General features: G+C 37.2%; 1 long non-coding RNA gene across 2 annotated transcripts in view; it reads left to right on the top strand.

Moving 5' to 3' along the window:
• The window catches only part of LOC149169981 (uncharacterized), an 87,217-nt gene extending 60,670 nt beyond the window's left edge, over positions 1–26,547 (top strand). Inside the window, exon 3 of one of the 2 annotated variants that reach the window (XR_016259436.1) lies at positions 14,951–14,973. This is a non-coding gene — a long non-coding RNA (uncharacterized LOC149169981). Of the gene's footprint in view, positions 1–14,950; positions 14,974–26,291 lie in introns of those variants that run through there. The other variant, XR_016259434.1, reaches the window with a different exon arrangement.
• Positions 26,548–27,754: the final 1,207 nt, after the last annotated feature.

Consider the following 27,754-nt stretch of genomic DNA (forward strand, 5'->3'; position numbering starts at 1 on the left):
TAAAGTAAGCACACACTCCAAAGCTTCAAAGAGCAAAAAAAAACACCCTTCCTCCTTTCCAAAAATTACTAACCTTTTAAATTACCTCACTTGATTTAAAGTTATTTTATGAGAATAGAGGTCTTGGGTTCAAGTCTTTCTTTTTGTTGAGTTACTTTTTCAAAAAGCACATGTAACTTATGTTTTAAAGTTACTTAATGTAAAAGTGTTCTCACTCATTATAAAAAGTGAGTCACTTATAATTCTAAGTTCACTTTATCTTTTATTTAAGTTACAATTTAGTGGATAGTTCATAAAATACTATTGTAAAAGTGACTTTCACTTATTTATAAAAGTGGGTCAAATAAAGTAATTTTTTTTTAAAAGTGAGCTAATTAGATTAAGTTTGGAATGGGGGGATTTTTTTTATATAACATTATCATTCACTTCCCAACATTCATGTTGTTCGTCGGCATCTTCAACAACTTTTCTTCAAAAAGCCATAACTTCTTCATCTGGAAGCCGTTTTTTTAATCGGCCTAATTTTTCGAGATCTTTCTATTGGAACACTTAGTTTCAACATCTACAGCTTCAGTTTCTCTTAAAATGGAAAGTCCATGCCTAGTTATTTTTGACAACATCAACTACTTCCAATGGCTATCCTACATTGCAGATTACTTAGAAGTCAAGGTCTTTATAGAATAGCCTCAGGCCAAGAGTCTAAACTTAAGGATGAAGATAAGCAAGCCAAATGGGAAAATAAGAAAGATCAAGCACGTGGGTTGATATAGATATCTATTTCTCCAGACCTTAGATTCCATATCGCAGACATTGATACCTTCATTGAAGCAATGAAACAACTCAATAAAGTTTTTGGAATTAAAAATGAAATTAGAGCCCATTAACTCAAAAATGAGTTGCTTACGTTGGACCCCAATAATTTTTCTTCCATTAAAGATTTTTTGTCCAAGTTCAAGACCCTTAGACTTCTCTTGGAAGGTGTTAAGGTTAAGAAAGAAGATGGTAGCCTTATCTATTCGATTCTTGCTAAGTTAGGACCAATCTACTATGTGTTTGTTTCCACCTTCCATTCTACTAGAGAAACCTTTATTTCTCAAGGACAAGACTACAAGTCCCCCTCTTTTGATGCCTTTTGTGATTCTTTAATAAGAGAGTAATAAAAAATCTTACATCTTGGTCTTCTTAACATTGGAAACTCTTCTAAGAAAGCCTTAGCAGCCCAACAATAACCAAGTTCAAAGAATCGTAAGAAGAAGCATCCTAAAAAGAATGGTCCTTAAACCAAACAAGGGTCCTAAGCAATTTTAGTCTCACAATAAAAAATCTACTTAAAAAAATGATAAGACAACTAAAAACAAAGAGAAGAAGACTGTTAGACATTGCAAATTTTGTAATTGTGATGGCCACATAGAATCCAAATGCTTTGAGAATATGGAAGCCTTGGAAGCAGCAATGAAGAAGCATAACATCCATTTGGAGCAGTCTTCAACTTCAACTTCATCTTAAGGAATAACATTTTCTGCATGTGGTTTTCAAGCATCTCGGTCTGGTTACTAAATATATCTTCTTCTTCTCATTCTCATGAGTGGTTCATTGATTCTGGAGCTTCTTATCACATGGCCAAAAACAAAACCATGTTTTCTTCTTTAAATGATTGTAACACCAAAAATATATATGTTGGTGATGATAGATCTCTTAGTGTTGTAGGGACTGAAACTATTCATCTAGACAATGGTCAATTTAATGATGTATTATGTGTGCCTACCTTACCCTGCAACCTTCTATTTGTATATCAGACAACTCATTCAAGTGAAGGTAAAACTATTGAATTTTCACCTCATGATGTTGTAATTAAAGACCTAAGAGATCCTAGACAGATTTTAGCTATTGGCATTGCTCATGATTCTACAAGGTTGTATAAGTTTAACAACTTTGGGTCATCAACTCTTCCCTCGGTATTTGTTGCTCATAATGATGAAGTGAGCAAACTTTGGCATGAGCGATTTGGTCACTTAAACTATCGCTTCCTTCAAAATCTATGTAAAGAAAATATGGTGATAGGTCTTCCTATGGTATCTTGTAGAGATGGTGTTTGTTCCAGATGTGTACTTGGAAAACATCATTGGGATAGTTTTGAAAAACGTGCCTCTTGGCACGCCTCAGCCCCTTTACAGCTTGTGCATCGTGATTTATGTGGTCCACTTCCAATTGTTTCATTCTCTAGTTACAATTATTTCTTAACTTTCATTGATGATTTCTCCAGACACACTTGGGTATACTTCTTAAAACTCAAGAGTGATGAAGTCTTTAACATGTTCTTGGCCTTTAAGGCCTTTGTTGAGAAACAATATGGACATCAAATTCTTAAACTAAGATCTGATAATGGTGGAGAATATGTTAACAACAAATTCATCAACTTTTGCACTGAGCGTAGAATTCAATTGCAACATACTGTTCCATATACTCCACAACAAAATGGTGTAGCTGAAAAGAAGAATCACACCTTAAAGGAAATAGCTAATTGTATGTTTCAATCCAAAGGACTTAGTCTTAATTTTTGGGTAGAAGCAATTAATTATGCAAATTACATAGTAAATCACACTTCTACTAAGGTTTTAAATAATATCACTCTAGAAGAAGCATGGAGCTCAATTAAACCAAATGTATGTCACTTTTGTGTTTTTGGAAGTGAAGCATATTCCAGATGAGAAACATAAAGTCTTAGAACCTAAGAGTGAAAAATGTATTTTTGTTGGATATTTTGAAGATGTCAAAGGATATAGACTTCTTCAACCTAAATCCAAAAATGTTATCATTAGAAGAGATGTAAAGTTCGCTGAAAATATATCGGCCTACGTGCCTAGTTCAGCGAATGTGCCACCTCTCTCTATCCCTTCTACTTCTAAAAATATTCCTTCTTCAGATGATGATAGCGAGGATGACAATCCTCCCCCACATTCTTGGGATCCTCCTTCAGCTCCTCAGCTTCCAAAATGGGTCCGCGCTACTCGAGATGCAGCAAGTGCTCGTGTAGGTGATCCTATAGATCAACGTCGTACATGTTCTCAGTTTGATAGAGCCTCATCTTTACTGGCTCAAGCTTTAGCGAATTATGATCCTGACACCTTTGCAGAAGCTTCAGGCCATCGAGATTGGGACACAACTATGAATGAAGAATATCGTTCATTATTGGCAAATGATATGTGGGTTCTTGTTCTTCTTCCAAAGGGACGAAAACTTGTTAGATGCAAATGGCTTTACAGAACCAAGTTTGGACCAGATGGAAAAGTTGATAAACATAAAGCTCGTCTTGTTGCTAAGGGTTTTTCACAAGTTGAAGGCATTGACTATACTGAAACCTTCTCCCCTGTTGCCAAAATGAACTCTATCCGCCTTGTTCTTTCCCTTGTCGCCTCTTTCAAATGGGAAGTCCATCAGATGGATGTTAAATTCGCCTTCTTGCATGGGGACTTGCATGAAAAAATCTATATGGAACAACCTCCTGGCTTTATACAAACAGACTCCAGCCTTGTATGTCGGCTTAAGAATTCCCTTTATGGTCTCAAGCAAGCCCCTCGGGCTTGGTATGCCAAAATGGGTAGATTTCTTTTAGATACTGGCTTTTCTAGGTGTCATTCTGACAATACTGTCTACACCAAGAAAGTGGGTAAGTCTCTTATCATTCTTGTTCTTTATGTTGATGATCTTATCCTTACTGGTAGTGATCCCAACCTTATAAACCATGTGAAGTCCAGCCTTAAAAAGCAGTTTGAAATGACAAACTTAGGACACTTACATTATTTTCTTGGTCTTCAAGTCTTGCAATCCAAAGAAGGTATTTCCCTTTCCCAGTCCAAGTATGCCTGTGATCTTCTACGCCACTTTCACATGGAAGACTGTAAGCTAGCCCCTTCTCCCTTTTAGTCTGGAGCCAAACTTTTAGTTACTTGTACTTCCCCTGAAGTTGATGCTACCTTATACCTTTAGCTTGTTGGAAAATTTTTTTATTTGACCCATACCCGTCCTGACCTTTCCTTTGCTGCTGGCCTTGTTGCTTGGTTTATGCAAAACCCACATGAAAGTCATTGGAAAGCAGCTAAAAGAATACTTCATTATGTTCGAGGTACAGTTCAGTTTGGGATTCATTACATTGCAGAAGCATCTCCTCTATTGGTTGGTTTCATTGATTCTGATTGGGTTGTTGACCCTGATGATCGGAAGTCTACTGCAGGTTATGTCTTCACTCTTGGAAGAAACAAGAAACAAATTGCCATTTCTCTTTCTTCAACAGAAGCAGAGTATTGTGGTGTTGTTGAAGCTAGTAAGGAAGCCCCGTGGCTTCGTCAGATCCTGTCAGAGTTTGGTTTTCAGCAGCAACATCCGACATCAGTGCAACAAACACATTGAACTACACATGCACTTCATCACAAAGCTCATTCATGACCGTGTTCTTGAAGTGCAATATTGTTCAATCGATGATCAAGTTGTAGACATCTTTAGACAGGCTCTTACAGAGGCGAAGTTTACTAAACTTCGATTTGGGGTTGGAGTTCAGGAAGTTGTCACTAAGGGGGGATAGGCTCTAATGCCTCCTTTCTTCTCCTATTGTGTCATCTTTGTACATCCTTCAATCCTATTCCAAGTTGTTCTTAAGGGGGGGTGTTAGGATACTCCGACACATAGGAAATACTTAAGTATAAATTGGTCTAGTGTATAGTTAGGTAAGTGTGTTTCTTTAGTATGTACTTTTTGTAACTTATAATTCGATGATTCCTTCTCTCCTTGGTATTTCCGACACTTGATTTGTGGCTTAACACCTGATTGGTCTATGATCTCTATTTAAAGAGCATGGAGGGTCATTTGTAAGGTGACTGTTCATGAGGGAAGTTTATGTAAATTTTCTTTCTTTTACATTAATAAATTCCTTGAAGTGGCCGCGTTGGCTCAGGTTGTGGACTGTTTCCCTCTTTGAGGGTTTTAACCACGTCAAGAATACTGGTGTACTGATCTGTGATCTGTTTGTGAGCAGTGTCCTTTGGTGTTCTATTTAAGGAACTTACCCTGTAAATTCCTACAAGCAAAGGAAAGAATGCCAAAGGCAAGAAGGCCCAAGGCGAGGCAGAATCCAACTAGAACCATGGCAAGAAGAAAGACCTCAGTCAAATTAAATGGTCTCACTACCATGAGTATGGACAATATGCAATCAAGTGTCCACATAAGAAATCCAGTAAGGAACTTGCAACAACAACAGGAGTAGATGCTCTTACATCACAACTCGAGTTGGATTTCACCCTCAGTGCTTGCATGGGAAGCACAATAAGAGGAAGTACCTAGACTTTGTTGCTTCATATCATATGACAGGATGATCCAGGGGGATATTGGTGGCCACCTGACAAGTCCACTTGGATGCCCACCACTATTTCTTTTAGCTTTTCAGTTTCCTTACGTAGCATAGTTTACTATTTTTAGCAGTTTTTCGGGTCCTAAACTTCCGGAGCCGTTTTGAGGCCGTAAACAACGTTTTTTTGGAAAACTGGGTGCAACATGGGTCCATGGACCAATGTTGCTCTTCCCTAAGTTGTAGTTCTCGGATAGATCTTTCTAACGAGATACTGTGCGCGTCAAACGAAGATCGTATACCAAAGTTACGACCTGGGGAAGTTGTTGTACCAATTTACCCAAACAGGGCCCACAATTTGGCTTTTCATCTTCTAGGGTCATGTTTTTGGATGTTTAGGGTTTTCCATTGTTTCTCAACAATAAATAGGCCTCCAAGCCTCATTGTAACAGAGTTCAGAGGCATGTAGTCGCCACATCTCTTCTCAGAGATAAGCTACCATCGCCCTACCTGGCTTATTTCCATTTCTGTTTGTAAACATATTTCAGTATTTTACAGTAATGAAATGAAGATTATTTCCGCTGCATATCTGTATTTATGGTTATCTCTATAATTTGTTGCGTTCAGTTTAAATAAGGAGTTCTTCAGCAGCCTAGAGGAGAAAGACCTTCAATTACATAGAGCTTGGAGATGATGGGAGATATAGTACCAAAGGGATTAACACTTTCACCTATAAGAGGGAGTCAGGCTCTCATCTTCACCTTAAGAATGTAATGTATGTGGCTGGCATGAAGAAAAATCTAGTTTTTATAGATGTACTTGAGGACAAAGGATATGATGTGATGTTTAGTAGGGGGAAAGCTTATCTAAAGCATGTTGCTAATAGACAAGTAAAACAAATTGGTGTTCGAGTTAAATATATCTACAAGCTAGAGGTAGATTTGGCCTTGCATGTAGCTATAACTCCAAGAGGGAGGTGGGGTGCTGTAGAGCCTTAGTCCCTGAGTTGCAAAGATTTCGGTAGGGTCCATAGGAGAGCAACAATAGTTGCAATATACTATTCTTATGGATCATTACCCTTGCTACAGGGCCTACAGTATTTAGTGGCAAAAGGATTAGTGTTAGTCGTTGTAGTCAGGTCTTGAGCGACAGTTGCAGAGGATAGTAGCAGCCAGAGACTTCGGAGATAGTTGCAACTCAGAGACACAATTGATTCAATATTCCTGATGCTTTTCAGTTGTAGTTGTTGCAATATCGACAACAATAGTGAGAGGGAGTGTTATTTGTGTTATAGTCCATTCCCAAAGAGGATTGGAGAAATGGAGAAATACAAATTTCCACATCAACAAGATGACTTGAGTTACAATTAGCAGGAGTGACATGGCATTGTCACTTAGTTAAGTCAGTCAATTCTAGTTTGTGGGCAAGAAGTAGAGTTGTGCATGGGTTGATTGTTAAGATCTAGTAATCTGATGGAGTTATTGTTAGTTGAACTTAGTTATCTGAGCTTTAGTCATAAATAGAGTCAGTAGGAGTTTAGTTGAGTTTTAACTGTTGTTAATTCACTGATCTCTCAGTTAACTAGTCAATTTACTAAAAATAGGCCTAGTCATGCATGGAATTCGAATTGCCTAGTTGAGTGGAGGAAAAATGCATCAATGTAATCATTATTGTATACTAGTGAGTGTACGTTGTTTGCATGTAGCACGTGAGACTATTCTCTTGGGAATTGCACAAGCAAATAGGGGCTTCTCCTATTCTCTAGGAACTAATTTGCGCTAGGAAATAGGAGGAGAAGGAGGCCAATAATTGGCTAAGTATTTTGCAAAGAAGTCTCAGGAGGAGGAGATCGTATTGTAGTGCATGTTGTGCTTCAATATTGAAGTTGTCATTATAATAGATCAAATTTTCTCATTTGATATAATACAAATATAGGAGGGGTTTTTCCCAATTGGGTTCCCCAATAAAAACTGTGTTCATTGTGGTTGATTGCATTTGTTTCTATTGTATGTTTCCCCTTCTGCATATTGAGTAGAAGAAATTTGTGTCTATTGTTTTCAGTTCGAATTCATTAGTCGTTGCAAATTTCGAGTCATTCCCACATGGACCTCAAACCCTTGTGGTTGCTCAATGTAGACTTCTTCACATCCGTCTGGTGGATGCTCCATCCCATCTCAAAAGTTGTCGAAAGAACTGCTCGAATAGAGAAGTATCTAACTATGGGAGCACAAGTCTCGTTGTAGTCTACTCCCTCTTTTTAAGAGAATCCACGAGCAATAAACCTAGCTTTGTATTTTTCCACATTGCCATATGCTGCATACTTTAAGTCACAATTGACTTCCCATTTGGTCTCGATACAATCTGCCAGACATCATTCTTCATGATGGAGTTGTGCTCCTCCACCATGCCATCTCTCCACACCTATTGGTTGGCTGCTTCCTTAAAGTTAGAAGGCTCTAAGATAATGATGTTGGTAATCAAAGCCATGTACATCAGAAACTTATGCAGAGATTTGCTCTCCTTGAATTTGGTCTTGAAAGGGTTGACATTCTTTCAAGCATCCTGTAAGGTCTTCTTTGCCCACTTGAGCCTCTTGACTGATGTTGAAGGAGTTGAATGCTCCTCCTACATTGAAGGTTGGCTATCTCTGCTACTGGAAGTCTTTGCTCTCGGCTTCTTGATTGATGTTGAAGGAGTTGACTGCTCCTCCTATATTGAAGGTTGGCTATCTCTGCCACTGGAAGTCTCTGCTCTCAGCTTCTCCTTTGGTTCCTCCTCTTGAGGCCCTTCTGCAATTGTTGGTAGGTCTTGAGATTTCTTAGATGCCAAGTTCTCCTCAAACTCGACATCTTAACTCAGCACTGTCTTCTCGTGATATGTTAAGAAGACTCTATAAGCCTTGGAATTCTTGTTGTATCCCACGGGGATGTTCCTCTCACTGGAGGGCTGCAAATTTGCCCTCTTTTCCATAGGTATGTGGATGTAGACTGGACAACCAAATATTCTGAGATGTCCTATCCATTTAAGTAATGGTAAAGCCCTGTGATGGAGATGCCCCATCCCCTCCTATGACAAAGCTCGTAGATGCTGTGGTTGGTTTCTCTCTCAGATTCTAAGCCTTATTGCAGTCTCTGCAATCTGGATTGGCTCCCTTTAGGAAAATGAACACTTGCCCCCTTCAGAAGTTGATCTCATAACCTTCGTACTCCATGATTGAGATGGACAAAAGGTTATTCTTTAGGTCAAGTAGATAGAGTACCTCCTGTGCATGAAAGGACCCTCCTAACTCAAGTGGAACTAGACTATCCCTTGCCCCCTCACTGCATACTTGACATCATTGCCAAGCTCAATATGTCTCTGAGTCGTCTTATGCAAATCCACCAAATATCTCTCTAGCCTTTGAGGCAGTAGGCACCATTGTCCAATTACCAGACGCTTCTAGCAATAACACTGGTAGAAAGGTAAGACATGCATGAAAAAGTCACTCTCGAACATGGAAGCAAGTTTGCTCAACCATTTCTCTATTGTTGCTGCAACTTTCTGTGACTTCCCTTTGCCCTTCTTCATATGTGGACATTGAGAAGCAAAATGGCCATTCTTATAACAAATATAACATTTGATCTTGTTCATATTTCTCTTCTGCCTAGAATGTTGTTGCTCTCCTTCATTGTTGTTATAAAATCGGAAAGGAAAAAATCTTTTCTCTTTTTGATAATTACTTGTGATATCTTTGAGTTCTTATCATCATTTTTATGTTCTTCTTTTATCTTAGTTTCATCAAGCAATTACCAAAAGCAGAGCACAAAGATAAAGTACACCAGATGTAGGCACTCTGTTAGGGCTAAGACCCCTCTATAGGGGAAAACCCAGTCAAAAGCTCTTTCTTCAGTCGGTTCAAAATGAGATAGACCAAGACCTAAGACCAACAAACCTTTCTCCTCCACCAAGTCAACCTTCCAATTAAATTCAACAATCGTTAGTAGTCTCTTCTTGTCCAACAACTTTAGCCCAACAACAACCCAGAGATTTTGGTCCCCAGCGACACAGAATTTCGGCCCAGCTTTAGTACTACAATTTCGATCCCTCCAGTAGCCTAGCAACTTCACACATGAGATAGGGAGAATTTCAACTTCTTGTAATTGATAGAGACCTCCTTCTCCATCGTTAGCCCTTTCCTCTTCATCCTTGAATTTCACACTTTTTCTGGTCCCAAAAGTTGCAGATCGAACTTGATGAGTGACTTCGGGTTGCTGCCTTTATATAAGAGTTTCTGCTCCTCAGTTAGGCTGACTTTCCCTTCTTTGAGGACAACTTGATGGAGGAGGCCTAGGAGACCTAATTTTACATAAAATAAATTTCTTTCTTAACAAATAAATCCCAAGAAGGGTCTTTTACAATGTGATATGGACAAGGACATTTGACATAAACTCTAGAAGCCTGCAATTGAGGCTGACCTATAAATGATTGACCCAAGCATGAAACCCATGCTTTAATAAGTCAATTTTATTTATAATAAAATTTCTTTTTATATAAGAGTTTCTGCTCCTCAGTTAGGCTGACTTTCCCTTCTTTGAGGACAACTTGATGGAGGAGGCCTAGGAGACCTAATTTTACATAAAATAAATTTCTTTCTTAACAAATAAATCCCAAGAAGGGTCTTTTACAATGTGATATGGACAAGGACATTTGACATAAACTCTAGAAGCCTGCAATTGAGGCTGACCTATAAATGATTGACCCAAGCATGAAACCTATGCTTTAATAAGTCAATTTTATTTATAATAAAATTTCTTTTTCTTTCTTTTGACATACAATGCATCATGAATGAAATACAATTATGAACACTGGCATTAGTCACATTCTTCAACAATTGTCACCCTTTTTGATGAAATTTTCCATTCGGTCTTCTTCATCTCACTGACCAGGACCAGGTTTTCATTTGTTGCTCGTCTCCGCTTGCTGTTCCTGGACTCCGCTTGCTGTTCCTGGACTCTTTACGAGTATCCTCTTGGATGTAGTCATCCCAAAGTATCTCCCACTTGGGAAGATACTTTTGGGCACAAATGCGCATGATGAATGGTTCCCGAGGCTTGGTGAACCCATTCAGATCAACATTCACTAGCTCTGTATCTAGTACATTCTCTCCAATAACTGCAAGCTGGTCATGGATTTATGTGATTCTCATAAGGCAGTTTTTGGTCACATTGTTGGAGGGGTTCATTTTTCACTCTGAGCTTAGTTTTGAGAACCATTTTTTGACTCATGTTATCACTTTGAAAAAGTAATACTACGACATCAAATATCTCCTTATATTTGGTCTTTTTGCAACATGTGGAATTAGATGATCCTTAATAACGTAAAGGATCAACCTCTTTTCCTTTATGTCCTTATCCCATGCTGCCTACACTATAGGGTCTACTACTGTTGGTGTCTGCATGCTCCCTAAGTTCTATGTTTGAGCAGGAGGGTCAAACACGACTTCCCAGAAGTGTTGCTCCTTCAAGATCATTGAGATTCTTGCCTTCCATGGCAGGAAATTTGAAACCCCATCAAGTCGATCCTCAACTTTCACGTTGGTTACAAACATGGCTGTCCTGAGCTTTGTCTCTCAAGCTTGTTGAAGTATCTTGGAAAATAATAGATATACTTTTCTCTCAGAACAAAACCTCTGACACCATGTTAAATTATCCTAAAATCAACTATCTAAGAAAATAGATCAGATCTAGTTGGAATTATTAACTCTTGCATTTAGCGGAAAACGAGAAATTCAATCACACATAATGCACAATCGTTTTGGCTCTTCTAGATCAGTTCATCATTGAAAACAAGAAAAGCAATCACATAGTGCACGATTATTTATGCTCTTCTGGACTTGTTCATCATTCAAAATATCTTTAGAACTTTTACAAGAGCTCCCTTACATGGAAAATAGCTCTGAGAAATTAAAAAACAAATAATAAACCCGAAAAAATTTTAGTTTGCACAAAAATCAAGGCATATCTACATGAAATGTGTGGTATGCGCTGCACTTTGTTCGACCTACTCTGTAGTCCGTATTACTGTACGAATCTGTACAAATGACTGTACGTTCTCCTTTGCTGGGTTGTACGACTTCAATTCTCCTTGCTACTGATTGGATGTCTTCTTTTTGCTGAACTACTGCTAAAACTCCTTGCTAATTGTTAAAAATCAGACCACTGATTTTTTTCTTCACTCATGTGACTTGTGAAATGAATGCTCTTTGTGTGTCTTTGTCGTTTGCCCCCTCTTTCTTTTATAACTTTTCTCTTATCACTTTGTCATAAGCCAAAAACCTAATATTCAATGTTTAAGATCTAATCGTGAAATCAATGACTCTCTTTTAATTAAATCATTAAATGACCCACTTTAATCACTTTATTAATTAAAAGTCACTTGAATTAAAAAATGTTCACTTTGTTAATTAATAACGTGAACATTTAGAAAGAGCATAAGATACATTTATTGAAGATTTGCATAAGTAGATACGCTCATGGAAATACTTGTATGAGCTACATCTATTTTCATTGCCTAGGAGCTTTGGGGTGGAAGAGGTTTGGGAAGGCAAAGCCACCTCTTGGTTGACCTAGGTCATAAATGGTCACATCTACAATGATCCATGATTTGAGAGCAAAAATAGATGTTGGGATAAACGTTGACATGTGTGAAAGAAGAGAATGTTAGATAGTGGTTACAATTTTAATTTTAGTATCCCACTATTATTGATTAGTGAATGTCCACATGCCCATTTTCAATGTTTTAGGTTCATTTAATAATCATCTTGACTTGACATTTTAAGCTTTGTCTCTCTTATCTTAATGCAACGGTTTTGATGATATGTCGGTATTTGTTGTGGCATGTCTTTTTTTGGATGCTAGAGGCCATCTTTTTTGTTTTAGAGATGGAGTGCATTCAATATTATTTTTGTTATATGCACCCTTATATAATTGAGAACTTTTGCATATTTGTGTATAAATGGATTGGATTCATATAGATGCACATGAATATATACATTTTTCTTTAAATTTTAAATATTTTATATATTCTTTGGCCAACTGGAATTTTGGTTTGGTTTTTTATTGGTTTTGGTCCAATTTTGATTGCTTGGGGGGTCTATTGTTTGGTGAACTGTTTGGTTTTGCTAACATTGCCTCATATTGAGGCAGACGGTGGGAAAATCACTACGACTAATGGTAGATAAATTCCATTAGAGGGGATGCTATCTGCTCTAGGGCAGGCACGGAAAATCCACCTATACTAGGCAAGGTAGGTGGGCAATCTTTTCAATTGAAAACTCAATAGTTCGTGGGCCTCAAACACGATTTCATGCAATTTCATGCATATGGGTTGACCATTGAGTATTGAGTCATTGAACTAAAATAGGAAGAAATCTAGGAAGAAATCTTTGGTTAGAATGAGGATGGGTGCAAAGCCCCCACACAAATCTAGTGTTGGATCAACGACTTAGCAAGCACCCTTCCATTGAAGTAATTCAAAATGGAGCCCACTGTTAAATGGATTACATTCTTGGAACAAAATTTTGAGGAGCCTTGATTCTTCATTATCTAGACTGACAAAATGACGACGTATTTTTTAGTGGAGGCCATATTAGCTCGAGAAGTTTATATTTAAACAGAACAATGAGAAGAGCTAATGCTATAAAATTGCGTAATTACTCAACCACCCTAAGGAACACAATCTCTCAAGTTATAACTCCTCTCTCTCTAATTATGGTCTCAATGATCAACCAATTCACGATAATTTGTCTTCATTATGCAAGAATATCAATAATGAGTGTAGTAATTAATATTGAATTTTTCCAATTTATGAATATACTAAATTTACTTGTATTTCTTCGGTTTATGAATTTCGTCTTTGTGATTTCTACATTAAATTTATATTTTTGTGTTTCTTTTCATTGAAAAGCGTTGCCCAATATATCATTTTCATTGTGAGAGATAATTTCATATATTTGTAACTGTAATTTGCTTGTCTTGCCATGTCAATTGGTGATTGTGGAAGGAATTGACAACAAACTTCAAATGGTCTCATGTGAGTAGATGATTGAACTGCCCTATTGTATTCACGTTGAATGTAAGCTTTCATCCCATGTTTTGGGATGCTCGTGATTATATCTCCTCAATAAATGAACAAGTATTGTGTTTACAAGTTTTGTGTATCCATTTACTTGGGTATGGAATGAGTGGATTTGTATCCACACCTTCTCAAGGAATTTTTCAGTTGTCTTTTGGGCTCTGATGCTCTTCTTACAATGAGAAAGAGCAAACACTTATTGAATCTATCCATTGCCACTATAAAATAGTCATTTGCACTCTTTGTCCTTGGAAAATCTCTCGAGAAATCCATGGAAATGCGTTTTGTGTTCTAGAAGGAAGGTGTAACAGTGTATACAATCCCAAGAGGGAGGTCGTTGGTTTGCTTATATCACAAAGTGTGCTTGCACTAACATACCTTGAAACATCTTGATCTATGCTCATGTCCTTTAAACAATTTTCCTTTGATGCTTCCTCCTTTGGATCTTAACACCATTAGAAGAACTTTTTACTCACAGTTACCAACCTTCTGGCTTGATTGGCACCTAATGACACAACTTGGCATTCAATTTCATCAGTATACTTTAGTATTAAATATAAACATGTATTTCTTTGTCACTTGCATATTGGTTTCATTGATTTTCGAATCCAATGGATATGTTTGGGAATGGGCATGAGACTCCAAGCCAAGTTTTTGCACCAATGATTTGGAAATCAAATTATCTTATAAATGGGATCAAGAGTTGACATCTTATTTGTGATCTGAATCTTTGGTAGGAAAAGTGTCTCTTTCCTCTTCAATTTTTTTCTTTCCCTTCCTTCTCCTTCTGTAAGGCTGATTTTTGTTCACCATTGGGCACATTTCTCTTGCTAATTGCTAGATGATGTGTTTTTCTCTTTCAAGACTGATTTTTTTTTTGCTTGTCGATAGATCCTCTTGCACATACATGACTGATTTTTAATACTTGCAACCATTAATTTGGATATTTAGCTTTGATTTTGGGGTTGGGCAATGCCAATTTTACACCTCTAAATTGCATTCGATTGCTTCACCTCCAACTTGAGATGTTGCAGATGCATTTTCTTGCCTTAATTTTTTTTTTTTACTTGTAATTTTTGTGCAAAATTGCTTCATACGTTTTGCTTGTGGATAGATCCTCTTGCACATACATGACTGATTTTTAATACTTGCAACCATTAATTTGGATATTTAGCTTTGATTTTGGGGTTGGGCATGCCAATTTTACACCTCTAAACTGCATTCGATTGCTTCACCTCCAACTTGAGATGTTGCAAATGCATTTTCTTGCCTTAATTTTTTTTACTTGTAATTTTTTGTTCAAAATTGCTTCATACGTTTTGCTTATTTGTCATCTCCATATAATTTCTCATGGAAGCATCATCTAAATTCCTTGGAGAAGAATTATGACTAATGGCACAACATCACATTTGTTTACATCAATATACCTGGAAATAATAGAAAATCTGAACTCACATTTCTGTCACTTGCATATTGGTGTCTTTGATCAACAAATCCAAGGTGTGTGCTCGAGGATAGGCATGAGTCTCCAAGCCAAGTTGTTGCACCAATGATTTGGAAATCATTTTTTTTTTCGCAAAATTGTGATCAACAAGAGTCAACGCCTTCAGTAAGAAGAGTCGATTATTCAAGCCTTTGGTAAGATGAGTATTTGTCTTTCCTCCTTAATTCTTTTTTCTTTTTCCCTTAGTTTTTGATTTTATCAAGGTTGATTTTTGTTCTTCATTGGCAGATTTATATTGGTCATTACTAGCTGATTTATTTTTCTTTTTTCAGCACTGTTTTTTTTTGGCTTGTTCATAGTTTTTCTTGCTCATACATTAATGATTTTTCTTTAGCCATAGCTGATTTTTCATGCTTCCAATTGCTTATTTATTTATTTTGCATGGGGTTGGTTTTATGTCCATAAATGTAAGTTTTGCACCTCTAAATTGCTTAAAATTTCTTCTTTGTTTTTATTTTTTAGATGGATACAAGGATGGAGCTTCCAACATGTCATCTTTTTATATCCATCTACAAGGCTCACAATGGTGTTTTGAGTCATGCTTGAGAAGCGTACACATGTTTTTTCTTGCCTTCCAAAACTATGTGATTGTAATTTGTTTTTGAAATTGCTTATCTTGATCCAATGGCACCCCCCTAGTTCTATATAGCTTGTTTTCTTGGAAGCATCATAAAACAGAATTATGACTAATGGCACAACACATTTGATTTTATTGATATACTCGGAAATAGTAGCAAATCTGAACTTATATTTTCATTTATCACTGTCATATGATAAACATGTCTGAAGATAGGCATGAGTCTCCAAGCCAAGTTGCTGCACCAATGATTTGGAAATTAGATATTTCTAATAAATGGGATCAATAAGAGTCGATAACCTCTGATAGGCATGAGTCTCCAAGCCAAGTTGCTGCACCAATGATTTGGAAATTAGATATTTCTAATAAATGGGATCAATAAGAGTCGATAACCTCTGATCTTAATCTTCAATTGGAAGAATGTTCCTTGTTCTTTTTGCACCTGTAAGGCTGATTTTTGTTCACTCGGAGATTTCTCTTGCTCTTTGCTAGCCGATTTCTATTTCTTTTTCAAGATTGATTTTCTTTTGCTTGTGATTAATTCCTTTTCACAGACTTCCCTGATTTTATCTATTTCAAGGCCAAACATGCCAATTTTACATGTCACAATTGCATTCAATTTCTTCACTTCAATCTTGAATGATCGTTGCTTGCTTATGGAGCTTCCAAATGTCAATCAATGCTACAATATTTGTGTTAAATTTGGACAACTAGGTCCAAACTCCATGTTCTGATGCTCAGATTAAGAGGCTAATATTTTTGTTGGATTCCTCTTTCTGAGAGGTGTAAAATCCATATAAAAATAGTCTTAATCCGATGAGCAGAACTTATATTTTGAATTTATTATTCTTAATAAATTATATGTGCAAGGTCAGCCAGTTTTGTAATGTAGGCTCACATGCCCAACAGATGTGTCACACACCCTCATTGATGGATATATATACAGGAAAAGTTGGAGAGAATTTCATCACAACAAAAACTCACATCTTAGGGTTGTTGTGACACATGCTGGGCTGGCTGACCAAAGGAGACTTTGCTGGTTGAAGCATCCTGTTGACCGCCGAAACGATCACATACATTTTTCTTGTTTCTGATTTGTCTTCTGTAAGATCTGCTTATATGTTCTATCTGCATTTTGCTTATCTACTTGTATGATTGCTGTGAGAAAAGTGAAATTGCTCTTAGCATAGAACATCTACAAAACTTAACATGGTATCAGAGCCAAGTTGAAGACAAACTCTATCTATAACAATCATCTCTTGTGATCTCTCTCCACTTGTCTTTGGGTTTTGGTGGTGTGAGAGATCAAAAGGGATACGCTATCCTAAAGGATGCCCTAACTAATACGCGGTCAGGGAGGAAGGTTTCATAGCGCAGCAAGGGAGTGACCTAAACACAGGTCTAATGTTCCGTTGATTGGTTTGCATATCTACTTGTTCGTGGAATATATAAGTTCGCAAGACTGTCTCACATATGATATGACCGCAATCCCTTTTCGCATAAGGTATACCCGTGTATGTCACAATCTCTGGCCCGCATATGGAATAACCGATGACTCGCTGAAAAACACAGTCACGTTATCAAATTGCATTATATATTATCACCACATTGTGTATGGCAGGGTATGGCAAACAACGTATGGCAGACAATGTTTCTTTGACATGGCAGACAATGTCATGGTATGGAAAACATCATGTTGAAACATGATATGGCAAACAGTTCTTTGACATGGCAGACAATGTCATGGTATGGAAAACATCATGTTGAAACATGATATGGCAGACAGTTCTTTGACATGGCAGACAATGTCATGGTATGGAAAACATCATGTTGAAACATGATATGGCAGACAGTTCTTTCATGGTATGGCAAACATCATGTTGAAACATGATATGGCAAACAGTTCTTTGACATGGCAGACAATGTCATGGTATGGAAAACATCATGCTGAAACATGATATGGCAGACAGTTCTTTCATGGTATGGCAAACATCATGCTGAAACATGATATGGCAGACAGTTCTTTCATGGTATGGCAAACATCATGTTGAAACATGATATGGCAAACAGTGCTTTGACATGGCAGACAGTGAACAACATATATATACACGGTATGGCTGACAGGATTTTGGTATGGCTAACAATATATATATATATATATATATATATGACATGGCAAACATAGTATCCATGACAGGGTAGTCTCCCTAGTGACATGATATAGTGGACGCAGTAATAAAAGGACACAGTCAACCGCAATCTAAATTCCACAGTCCTGAGGTGTAGCTGGAGTTATGTATACGCTGTGCAATTATACGCTGGGCAGTCATGTCATACATTGCAGTTATGGTTATATACATTCGCTGGACAGTCCTGTACACATCACATGAGGATATATATATGCACGCAGAGATCCTGTACACGTCGCAGAAGTCTTGTACGCATTGCAGAGGAGTTATATCAGCCGCAGAAGTTTTATACAATATTATATAGGTCACAGAGGTCCTGTACACGTCGCAGAAGTCTTGTATGCATCGCAGGGGAGTGATATTAGCTGCGGAGGTTTTATACAATGTTCCTGTACACATCGCTGAGGTTATATATACACGCAGAAGATGCCAAAGACTTATATATACAAACAGAGTATGCAAATGTCCCTTATGTATATTCGCCGAGGCTGCGGAGGTTTCATACAATTGCATTGGTATATGGTCTCACATTCGTCTCTTTGATGTGGTATGACATTCGCATAATATCCCTGGTTATAATGGCAAATGATATGATCGCGATACTGTGATGATATGTGATATTGCTCTGGTGTGAAAATTGATACAAGATGTATGGCATCAGCGTTATATGACAGGGTCTCGATATATATGATCTTGCTCCAGCAGTATATAGGGTCTTAATATGTATCTGGTCTTGATGTGTATGGTCTTTATATATACGGTAGACTGTACTGACGATGGGCAGTAATCGCTGGACAATATACGCTATAGTACATAAGTTATATATATATGCTGGACATGTATATACACCGGGCAGTCATGATTATATATACACTTGTCATGGTTATTAATACCAGGACCAGAAATACCAGGTATGAGGAGTCTAATGTTGTTGATAAAAGAAATAAGTTCAAAGACTTTTGCAGAGAAGCTGGCATTAAGAGGGAGACTACCACTGCATATACTCCTGAGCAGAATGGTGTTGCTGAACGCAAGAATAGGACTATTGTGGAAGCTGCCCGTGCCATGCTATGTGACCAGGGTCTTCCAAAGTTTCTGTGGGGAGAAGCTGCAAAACCGATGCCCTCATTCAAAACCGATGCCCTCATTCCGCTTTGGACTCCAAAACTCCCGAAGAGGTTTTCTCTGGTAAGAAACCTGATGTCTCACATTTTAGAATTTTTGGATGTCCTGTCTATTTTCATGTGCCGAAAGAAAAGAGAAGTAAGCTGGATGCTACTGGGAAGAAAGGAATGTTTGTGGGCTACAGTGAGACTTCTAAGGCATATAGAGTCTATGTACCTGGTCAAAGGGAAGTAGAGATAAGCCATGATGTCACTTTTGACGAAGATGCTTCCCTGAAGAAAGTAGTAGATCTTCCTAGATCTGAAGAAAACCATGAAGAAAGACCTGGAAATCTGGAAGAACCCCAGGATGAGACTATGCCTGATGTTGAAGGGCCAATGGATCCTATTGATCCTTCCCCTTCTCTAGGAAAGAGGCCATCATGGCTCAGGGTCACCCTCGAAGATGCTGAGGGTCATGCTGCCCCAAGGGGAACATTCCGAGAAAGCAAGAAGCCGTGTAGATACCAAGGGTATCTAGCTGCCATGAGTACTATTATACAATCTGAACCTGGATCTTTTGAGGAAGCCATCAAGCATCAAGTCTGGAAGGATGCTATGCATGAAGAATATAAGGCTATTATGAAGAATGATGTCTGGGATGTGGTCCCGAGACCGAAGGACAAATCTGTTGTCACCGCTAAATGGCTCTACAAGATTAAACATGGATCTGATGGGAGTGCTGAAAAGTTTAAGGCAAGATTTGTTGCCCGTGGCTTCCCTCAAAAGGAAGAAATTGACTATGACGATATATTTGCACCTGTGGCTCGATATACCACCATCCGATCCATCATAGCCCTTGCTGCTACGCAAGGATGGAGTCTTCATCAGATGGATGTCAAGACCGCTTTTCTGCATGATGCAATAAAGGAAGAGGTGTATGTAGAACAACCTCTGGGATTTGAAGTTCAAGATCGAGACACTTATGTCTGCAGGTTGAAGAAAGCCCTCTATGGGTTAAAGCAAGCACCCAGAGCTTGGTATGAGAGGATGGATAGTTACTTGATGAAGCTGGGCTTCACTCGAAGCAATGCTGATCCAAACCTTTACTTTAAGGTTGTGGAAGGAAAGCCTCTCATTCTAGTGCTGTATGTGGACGACCTCTTCCTGACAGGTGATGACCCTCTCATTCATCAATGTAAGAGGGAGCTTGCTGCTGAGTTCGAGATGAAAGACCTAGGACTGATGCACTATTTCCTAGGCCTGGAGGTCTGGCAGAGACCTGGAGAGATTTTCCTTTCTCAAGGAAAGTATATTGTGAAGCTTCTGGAAAGATTTGGGATGGTGGACTATAAGTCCGTGTCGACACCAATGGAACTCAACTTTAAGAAGTTGAGTGGCAGCACTGCAGGGCCTATCTTGGCCAATCCTACTGAGTATCGTCAACTCATAGGAGCTTTGATGTTCTTAGTGAACACCCGTCCGGACATATGTTTTGCAGTGAATACTTTGAGTCAACAGATGGTTGAGCCTCATCATTTTCACTGGGTTGGTGCCAAGAATCTTTTGAGATATCTTCGGGGCACGATAAACCATGGGCTGAGATACACTGCCGGGAGTGTGATACTCCGGGGATATACTGATGCCGATTGGGCTGGCAGTGTGGTGGATCGTAAGAGCACATCTGGATGCTGTTTCAATCTTGGTTCTGCTTCGATCTCATGGATGAGCAGGAAGCAGAAGTCGGTGGCTTTGAGCACCGCGGAGGCCGAATACATTGCTGCTAGTATGGCCTGTTGTGAAGCAGTTTGGTTGAGGAAGCTCTTTAGTGAGTTGTTCCAACATGTGCTAGATACCACTGTAATACTCTGTGATAATCAGAGTGGGATTCGTATGACTGAGAATCCTGTGTTCCACGACCGATCCAAGCATATCAGGTACCACTTTATCCGGGATATGGTATAGCGAGGCGCCGTAAGGCTCGATCATATAGGAACTGATGAGCAGGTCGCAGATATTCTCACTAAGCCCCTGGGGAAGGTCAAGTTCCTAACCTTCCGTGAGAGTCTTGGTGTCGTGGAAAGACCCTATGATGTGGGTCCTGTTGGACGATGAGCTCTGGGAGCTCTGGGGGGCTTTGGGGATAGCTTCTCAGAGCTATAAGCACTCATAATGCTTCTGCCCCACCCTTGTGATTATTGAGCTGGTTCGCCACTCATTTAATCTGTGCCCCGTATGCATCCTACCCATTGAGTTCAGGGCTCATGGGAAGTACCTCTCATTTGGCCAATGAGGTGTGGAAAAGCTAGAGACTATTAGCAAAGACTGATGGACGCATCAGAGATTGCCGTACTCTCTATCTAGGATGGCATGGTCCAACCACTTGATCTGGGATCAAGATTTGTGAGGTCTGGGACCTCTGGACTGATTATGTCAGTCGGGGAATGATGTCTTTGTGACTGACCCACTTCTGTTCTGAAATAAAGAAGCCAGCAAAGCAAGTTTCGGCGGGATGACTCACGATGTTAATTGCACTAATAGATGGAGTTCTCCCTAGTTGAGAGGGAGTGTTAAATTTGGACAACTAGGTCCAAACTCCATGTTCTGATGCTCAGATTAAGAGGCTAATATTTTTGTTGGATTCCTCTTTCTGAGAGGTGTAAAATCCATATAAAAATAGTCTTAATCCGATGAGCAGAACTTATATTTTGAATTTATTATTCTTAATAAATTATATGTGCTTATATGTTCTATCTGCATTTTGGACAACTAGGTCCAAACTCCATGTTCTGATGCTCAGATTAAGAGGCTAATATTTTTGTTGGATTCCTCTTTCTGAGAGGTGTAAAATCCATATAAAAATAGTCTTAATCCGATGAGCAGAACTTATATTTTGAATTTATTATTCTTAATAAATTATATGTGCAAGGTCAGCCAGTTTTGTAATGTAGGCTCACATGCCCAACAGATGTGTCACACACCCTCATTGATGGATACATATACAGGAAAAGTTGGAGAGAATTTCATCACAACAAAAACTCACATCTTAGGGTTGTTGTGACACATGCTGGGCTGGCTGACCAAAGGAGACTTTGCTGGTTGAAGCATCCTGTTGACCGCCGAAACGATCACATACATTTTTCTTGTTTCTGATTTGTCTTCTGTAAGATCTGCTTATATGTTCTATCTGCATTTTGCTTATCTACTTGTATGATTGCTGTGAGAAAAGTGAAATTGCTCTTAGCATAGAACATCTACAAAACTTAACAATTTGCAATGATGTTTTGGGTATTTGGATGCTAGAGGTGTATGCCTTTGAAAAATATTGTTTTGAAATTGCTTATTGCTTCAAACTTTTGCTTATTCTGATTCTCTATGTAGCTTGCTTTCATGGAAGCATCATGAAAATCCTCTGGGCATGAATTATGACTGATCTGCCTCCTTAGGAATTGCAATCCTCAAATATATCTAGATAACATATACGGGACTTGATGTAGATATCCCATGTCCATGTGAAGTAAATTGGTTGTGTATTTTTGGATGTTTTGACCTTGTCTTTTTGGAAATTGCCATTTTATTTTCTACTTGTGCTCTTGACCTACTGTGTAGAAATTTCTTCTCATCATGGATTTGAATTTTCCCAATTGGTGATTGGTCTGCCTCGGGAATTGTAATCCTCAAATATATCTAGATAACATATACGGGACTTGATGTAGATACCCCTTGTCCATGTGAAGTAAATTGGTTGTGTATTATTGGATGTTTTGACCTTGCTTTTTTTGAATTGCCATTTTATTTTCTACTTGCGCTCATGACCTATTGTGTAGAAATTTCTTCTCATCATGGATTTGAATTTTCCCAAGTGGTGATTGGGAGCCATCATTTTTTATTTGAAGGGCCCTCCATATTAATGTAACTTAGAGATCTTCAATCTGGTACATGTAATTTTTTTCTTATCTCCATTGTGATGTGCTTATACATCCAACATTTTATTTTCTACTTGTGCTCATGACGTATTGTGTAGAAATTTCTTCTCATCATGGATTTAAATTTTCCTGATTGGTAGCCATCATTTTTCCTTTGAAGAATCCACATGGGTGGCCCACCATATTAATGCAACTTAGAGATCTTCAATCTGGTATATGTAATTTTTTTCTTATCTCCATGGTGATGTGGTTCTACATCTCCAGTTGTTCAGTGATTTAGTCTATTTCTTTTCTTTTCATAAGCATACAACTTAAATTTCGACTATGTTTTAAATGGTGTATGTATCTTAAATGTTCTTATTCCCTTGGACTTTTCTTGTTTTGTGTCCTCTTTCCTTTGTGGAGGCTCTTCTTCTTCATCTTCCTCTAGGACATAGGGACACTAGCTTCACTTTTTTTAAAATCATCACAATTTCTTCTATTGACTTCATCAATTTAATACTCATTGTAAGCAAATTTTCTACACAATTCTTCAATCTTTTGAATCTTGCTTCATAAGTGTTGTCTTCATGATTTGATCTAACATTTCCAATTCGTTGACTATATCTTTAGTTTCTCTTTCTCTAATTTCTTTGCCAAGGGCCTTCCCCTTTTGATTGAGAGTGTTACTTTTCCTTTCACTCCCAAAACTCTTAATGCTTGAAACTGTAGGTCACTGGAGAAAGTACAGTTTGGATTAGTGCTTCCTAACCTCACGTGAATCCCTATTCAATTTGGAAACAAAATATGAACCTGAGAGACCAAAATCTTGAAAATGTACCCTTTGAAGATGATTCTTTTATCCCAAGCTGGAGAGTGTTTGCTATTTCCATTCTCATAGCGTAAGACTTCACATTATTACTTGTTTTATGCTATAAGATTAAAGTTGTTGCTTTACATATATTCATTATCAATGGTCATGTTATATGTGTCATTACTATGATGTGATGGTTTCATATTATTTTTGAATTTATGGATATGATGTTGTGATGATTTGTTTCATTGCCATATAATTATGAATAACACATGCATGACCATTGTGGCTGGTATATAGTTATGTTATATTATTTATTAGCCTCTAATAATTGTTCTTTTTTGATCATGAAATAATGTTGATATAATACTCGTGATGACATGCTTTGATAGCATGCATTGCGTGCAATTTATATATCGGCCACAAGATGGCGATGGGTTGATAACATGTGGTATATGCTAGTTACATTTTCATTGTTGAGTGGTGATGATTATGTTATATTATTTATTAGCCTGTGATAATTGTTCTGTTTTGATCATGAAATAATGTTGATATAATACCCGTGATGACATGCTTTGATATTATGCATTGCGTGCAATTTATATATCAGCCACAAGATGGCGATGGGTTGATAACATGTGGTATATGCTAGTTACATTTTCATTGTTGAGTGGTGATGATTGGATACATGTTATAACTAATATTTTGTTATTGTTGCTCTCACATTTTCAATGAAAGATCTCATGGGATCCCATGTCCATGAAAAGAAGACCCCCTTATCAACAAAATTTTCTTCCTCGTGGGCAGCTCAACAATTTCTCATTAAACATATTTGAGAAAATAGGAAATTGACTAATTAGTAGGGTGACAACTAATTACGTTTATGGACAAGCAACTAGGAGGTGGACAAGTGAAGTAACTTAGGGTGGAGTGGTGGTGAGTGTGAGTAATTGAGATGGAGAATTATGTAATTAGGGCGAGTACCAATGATTACATCAAAGATCATGAACTAGGTAGGTCAACAAAGGCCATTGGCTATGTTTTATCCCACTGAAATTCTCTATCTTAAGACTCTCCATGGTACAAGCCTTAGAAATTTGGTCCTTTGAGATTGTCAATATAACGACATCGTCATTATGGCCTTTGACCAATTACCTAGCCTCTTGAGATTTTTAGTAAAGCGACACCACCAGTGTGGCCTTTGAATAATTACCTAGCCTCTAGTTGGGGAAGAGGATTCCTTGAATAACACCCCAATTCACCTTAGAGCTAAGTAGATAGCTAAGAGCTTTAACCACTCGTGTTGGGGCAAGGGGCACCTTTGTCGGATATATAAGAAAATTTCAACCTACTTTGAGGAACATATCTTAACAGTAAGACACGATAAGGCACGGGGTAGTGTTTCAACGCTATTGATAAGCCGAACCCTAGTGCAAAAATAATTATTAGAGTGAAGGGCCACTCTACTCAATCATAAACTCTCTAAATCAAGTTAAAGTTGAATGACTTGTGCAGTATGGGGCACACTAGAGAGTTTCTTGCTTGTAGAACCTTGAAAGCTTTTTAGGTTGGTCCCCAATTTTCACTGAATGGCATTGCAATGTATTTTTTTGTTAGGGTCATTCAAACCCGATAAATCACATGGGGTCACTCTTTAAAGACTTGTAATCTTTGCTTTGTAAGGAAATAACTATAAGGGATGAGTCTCACTGCTTCCAGTGGGCCCCTAACACATTTAACCACTTTATGTGGGTGGGGGTGCTAGAGAGTGTGCTCTCCATATATTCGTAAAATTGAGGAAAGACTAAGGGATATTGTCTTTGGGGTGAGGGGTTTTGTTGCACTATACATTTATTTTTCAAAAAACATTTCAGCCTAGACATCTTCATCTACTCATGGTCCGTGATTTGAGAGTGAAAGTAAAATGCAGGATAAGTGATGTATTGAACTTGTTTGCTTTTACAAACTTTGATGAACAACCTTGTGGTCTTTGGACAGATTTCAAAAACATTTCAGCCTAGACACCTTCATCTACTCATGGTCCATGATTTGAGAGTGAAAGTAAAATGTAGGATAAGTGATGTATTGAACTTGTTTGCTTTGACCTGATTACGAACTTTGATGAACAAACCTTGTGGTCGGACAAACGTAAACCTTAATGCAAACTCCATATTGAAGTCGAGGGTGGGAAAATCACTAAGGATTCATGGTAGATAACTTTCCTTAGAGGGGATGCAATTTTGCACTAGGGAAAAAAGCCACAACTTCATTGGAAGCCCTCAAAAATCCACGTATACAAGGCAAGTTAGGTGGGCAATTTTTTCAATTGAAAATTCAGTATTTGAAGGGCCTCGTGCATGATTTCATGCATATGGGTTGAGTTTTGAGTCAAGGAACTAAAATGAGAAGAAATCTAGCAAGAAATCTTTGGTTAGAACGGGTGCCAAGCTCACACACCTTGAATCCAATGTTGGATCATTAACTTGGGAAGCATTCTTGCAAGTGACATGATGAGATTTGATCTAATGGTGCCTATGATGTAATGAGTAGAAACAATGCTGAAGTAATTAAGTGGATTGATTGGTATTTTTCTTTAGTGGATTGATTGGTATTGTTTAGTTTTCTTTGATAATTTGTTAAATATTTTTAGTATGTTTCATTATAATATTTAGTGGTGTATATAGTTTCCATTTTAATTTTAATTATAATATAGTTTTCATTAATTTGAATTGGTTGATCTATAATGCAGGTAAAGGAAAGTTCAAATATTAGATTATGGAGCGCTGGGGAGAGGAGAGGAGAGGAGAGGAGGGAAGGAAAAACTACATTTTGTATAAGTATAAGTTTTGACCAATGGCCTCGAACTTGTTTTTAAGTTCTAATCAATACCTTAACGACTTTGAGACTTGTTCTTTCATTCATCATACTTACAATATGAATCCATCCATATTATTGAAATTCATTCATTTTTTTTGTGGTTGAAATTCAATTATTATGGTTGTGTATTTTGGTAATCACATTGACACCTTTTGAGTTTGTTTAATTTAAAATTTCTTATGAATCCATCCATATTATTGAAATTCAATTATTGTGGTTTTGTATTTTTAAGCGATTTAAAAAATTGAAAATGTGTAATCGTTTTAATTTTAGTGTGTATGTATTAATTTGTGAATTATAAAGAGATATTAATGTTATGTTTTTATGATATATTGAAAAATCTTGATATTATATAATTAATAAAAAAATATTAAAAATAAATTGTAAATATTATATAATTTAATATGATGATTATATATTAGAAAAATGCATTATTGATATTTTGTGGTTTGAAGAATGTTTTACGAGGATGAATTAGAATAAATTTCATATACATTTGACAAAACAATTTCTAATCTTATGAATTATCATCTTCTTAAAAGGGAGAATAAAAAATCGAATATTAATTAAAATATAAAGTGCAAAATAACTTGTTAATTTTTTAACGAAGTGCAAAAATGCTGAAAGTTGTAGCTTGGTTGGTATCAATAATTTAGATCACATCACTCATAGGAATCCTTTCCAAATTTAATGATTTGTGATATTGAACTAGAAATATGGAGGATGGGTGCCACAAATAATAATAGACGAGGCTCTCAAAATTTGATAAGCATGGATCAACTAGAAATATTATAAAGTTGAACATTATGTTGGAAATAAACAATATGGAAACCCAACTCCACTACAAGTAAATTATTTGAAAGAAATAAGATGGAATAAATAGAATTAACCTTTAAAATTGATGGTTACAATTTGGAAGGAGAAATTTGAAACAAATGTCACATGCGTCTTTTATAAGAATTTATTTTTTTTGGGTGTGAGTGATAATTAGTGATTATAATACTCAAAATGATATTGAAAATTCTAATAAAAACAACTCTTAGTAATATACATTAATTATAGATTAAAAATAATAAAAATAATAATACATTAATTAAAACTTTATAGTTGAAAAATTACCATATGGAGTATTGAATTTCTATTGAATGCTATTTATAAATGAAACGATATATGTAAGTAGAAAAGATAACATGTATATTTAATTTTAAATATAGAGAAAATTATTTTATTTTATTATTTGTTCTTACAAAGGTTTTTCTAGGTTTATAGTTTACATATTGTTCATTAAAGTTGTTTTCTGATATTTATTTAAATAGGTTTATGGCTGGTACATAT

The sequence above is a fragment of the Pinus tabuliformis genome, chromosome 4_2 (assembly GCF_031772625.1).
Source record: "Pinus tabuliformis cultivar Carrire ecotype Pingquan chromosome 4_2, CPIR1, whole genome shotgun sequence".
NCBI classification, from domain to species: Eukaryota; Viridiplantae; Streptophyta; class Pinopsida; order Pinales; family Pinaceae; genus Pinus; species Pinus tabuliformis.